At 30.4% G+C, this 4,008-nt stretch overlaps 1 protein-coding gene across 2 annotated transcripts in view; it reads right to left on the reverse strand.

Annotated features, from left to right (window-relative positions):
* Positions 1–4,008, reverse strand: part of SOX5 (SRY-box 5) — a 674,508-nt gene that overhangs the window by 630,670 nt on the left and 39,830 nt on the right. The window lies entirely within an intron of this gene.

The raw sequence follows: 4,008 nt of genomic DNA on the forward strand, positions 1-4,008 counted from the left end.
GTAAACCCGTAAAGAATAAAGATTCCCAGTACATTTTACAATTGGCATGACTAGGCCATTTACCAGTGGTAATATGGCAGAGTAGCAGAACAGCATGACAGATTAGGAATGAAAGAGCCTAAAGTGATATTTCTAACATCTAACAACTAATTGTGTTCTTAGGAAATATTATTTATTCTTTTGGTATCAGTTTCCATGAGGATAATAATTCTCATTACTCCATAAGGTTATTTTAAGTGCTGAATGATATAACACATATCAAAGTTTCCAAAAACCATCAATTTACTTGCAGTCTGACTGTCCTCTGTGGTCTTAGAACAACACTGGGTCAAAAATACAAGATATCTAAAACACAAGGTATTTAGGACCTAGAAATCTACAATAGGATTACAAATTTTGCTGGGATTTCATAATCCTCTTCAAAGTTTTTGAACAAGTTTAGAAATCAATTTAGGAATAATCACTTTCTATAATCCATCCTAGTTAACTTTATATTGCCTTTCATTCACCTAGTATTTTTTTTGCTATTAACCATATCTTATAAGTGAGATTACTTTATTTCTCCAAAGATAGCAATGACTTACTTAACTTCCATTTCATTCAACAATTCTCATCTTTCTATCCATGCAATACTCTATTTATGCAATAATCTCTAAAATTCTTAATATCTTTTTCTAATCTTTCTGTTATTATAATAATTTGAGGATAATTTTAGAAACATTCTTCACATTTAACAAGAGTTCTATAGGTGGTTATTAAAATCAAAATAACAACAATAGGACAGGACCACACATTATCGATAAAACATATAAGACCCATATCTTAACACAATGAGAAATTGACTAATACTTAATATTTTTAGGATTTAAGTAACTAAAAGTATAAATCTTACTAAAAGAGTGAAGAATCCTGACTATTACGATTATAATTGCTAGAGAAGTGCCCTAGGACAAAAGGCAGGACAAATATCACTAATTTCTGATGCTAAGAATGACTTGATAAGAGGAATCCTCTTGACTGAATTATTTTTTGGCCAGCAATAATACCAGGCTTTAGTGGCCCCTGCAATAGCTTTGGGAAGTATCTAAATACCACTGTCTTGTGTTACATTTGACCTATATAGTATTAACATTTTTTTAAGAAGTTTTTTTCAGTATTTAGAAACTGTGAGAAGCCATATTTCTGACACATTTCGAAACTTAAAAGACCTGGAAATGCTATGTCCACCCTTGCACATGTCAGCAATCTATCGGTACTGAATGGAAGCTGCCCAAGTGATAAAAACACATACTGTTGGGTTCATCACAGTCCTCACCAGTTCTTTCTGGCTCCTGTAGTTTTTGACACTTGAGATCTTAGAGTAGACTTTAGGGAACTGGAGGAGTAAATTATTCAGAAGATTTTTCTGAGAACATAGATTTTATAGTTGTTCCTCTAAGCCTTATTATGAAAGACCAAAATGTGAAAATCGGTAGAAAAATACAAGATAATAGTCACACAAAAGAAATTAGTAAATGAATGACATTTAAAATAAATGCAAAGAAAATGGGATAAGGATTTTAAAAATTGTATAGAATATTCTAACATACGTGAATTACAATGAAAATACATAAAATACACCAATTTCAATCAAAAATAAAAATTATAAAATTTAAAAATTTTTTTAAGAAGTTTTATATACAGTTATAAAGACAAAACAAACATGATGAAAATATACAAAAGGTATATTTTTTGTATACAGTTATAAAGACAAAACAAACATGATGAAAATATACAAAAGGTATGTCACAAAAAAGATTAATATCATAAAATTATGTTACGAGAATACAGGCACAAATTATAGAACTAAAAAATCGAAGAATAGTGAAAATACAATAAAGAGAAAAAGTTAAATTTAAGTTGTCAAAGCAAAATCCAATTTTTTTGTTTTGTTTGTTTGTTTGTTTGTATTCCCATTGCATAAGCTGACTTTAATTTTAGGTAGCTGTGAACAGGGACCCAATCCCCCACAAAGTAATTCTTCTACACCTGAATTTTCTTGAAGGAATTACCTAATTGGTATGGCTTGAGAGTTCTCTGAATTTGAGATATTAAAAATAAGAAAACAGTAGATGGAACTATCAACCATGCTATTTGATTCCATTTGGACATAGGTATAGCCAGCACGAGGAAGGCCCATATGTATATTTGGCATTAAATAACTGATAGATTTTTAAAATATATCCCTAGAAAGAACAAACTGGAGAATATAAGTAATCTTTTCGAATATGTTCAATTATGAACAGATCAAAGATTAGAACTTGTATCACAATTTCTATTTAGGAAAATATTACTCAAAAGAATAAAGAGAAGATACAGTTTGCTTTCCAAACTATCAAGGACAATCTTTAGGGAAACTTTGTTTGTTTCACAGGCTCTTGATTCATATCCAATTTTGGCTGTCCAAATCTAAACATGGAATCTGAGGCCAACTTCCTCACACTTCCTATTGTGCTAGGGCTGTTTCCACCTACTGTCACATAATGCATGCTCAGGAAACTTAAGATAATTTTAGTATCAGTCTAAAGGGCCATGCCAGAGGACCTACAATATTTGACTGCATAATTAGGCATTATTTTTACAAAATAATGATAATGCAATAATTTTTTTCCCTGTGTCACAAGAATATAAAGGATTCCTTGTACTTGGATTCCTGAATCATTGATATTTAGCATATAAGTGATACCAATTTTTAAAAATTTCTAATCACTACAATATAGAGCTTTCTAAAATACGTCACATATTTACCTGTCATCTTAAAGACAGAAAATTAAAGGTAAACTTTTTGATAGCTTAGAGTTATAATAAAAAATATCACAATTATACTTTGAAGAATTATCGAGGTTTATACAGTTGTTAAATACTACATCAGTCAGTGATGCTCAGCAGGGGTTGATTTTGTCCCTCCAGAGATTTTCATTAAAGCTGAAGACAATTTTGTTTGTGTCATTTCTGGGGGAAGTAGGAGAGGTGCTACTGGCATCGAGTGGATAGAAGCCAAGATCAATGCTAAACATCCTAAAATGAGCAGAAAATCTCCTTCCAACCCATATCATCCCCCCAAAAGAATTATCTAGCCCCAATGTCAACGGTGCTGAAGAAACACTACACTACACTAAATGAGATCAATCTAATATGACTGTGGTACTTAGACTAATTTTTTAAATTAATTTATTTATTTTTATGGTGACATTGGTTAACATAGACTAATTTTTATGTTTTGGTTTTGCCTTATGTTTGTTTCCTCGCCTATACTGTCTCACTCTGTGAGGGCTTAGAATGGTCCTTCATTATTCTGATTTGCTATATTATTCTGCTATAGGCTTGGAAAACATTTTTTTTCAAGCTTACTACTATATAACCAAATAGCTCATGAAAGAAGGCTTTAGAGTTATCTTATGAATAAAACTTGGCAGTTCAGAGGCATAGATTAGTGAGATAATTTTAAATTTTCTAAGCTCATTTTTTATTCATATCCTAATTACTAGAAATCAGCAGACTTTGAACGTGTGAAGTATTGATGTGGTTTATTCGAAACTAAAGAACCAACAAATAAATAAAAAACACATAAAACAAAATAACAACAGAAACCCTGTATTAATTTGTATTCTACTAATATAAGATTGATAATATCTTGGGAAAAAGTAAGCTAAAATGTGCCTTCTGCCCTGAGTAATAGAATTATTACAGCCAAGTGAATCTGATTGTTTATCTTTTACAGAAATATCCTTAATTACAGGTGTTTAATTTTTTATATATTTAATTATAATGAGATTCAAGCTTGTGATTTTATACACTAATGATGCATAATTTTCATCTATATCTGTTTCAATAGTCAAATTTAGTTATTTAAGGTATTCAAGAGTAATACAATTGAATTTTTAAAATAAGGTTACTTATCAGACTTTTCTTTAGTCAACAATTATGAAACTGTAACTAATAGATGGCTTAACATCCATTGATCCATTC

This window comes from Pteropus vampyrus, unplaced genomic scaffold (assembly GCF_000151845.1).
Source record: "Pteropus vampyrus isolate Shadow unplaced genomic scaffold, Pvam_2.0 Scaffold82, whole genome shotgun sequence".
Taxonomy (NCBI): Eukaryota; Metazoa; Chordata; class Mammalia; order Chiroptera; family Pteropodidae; genus Pteropus; species Pteropus vampyrus.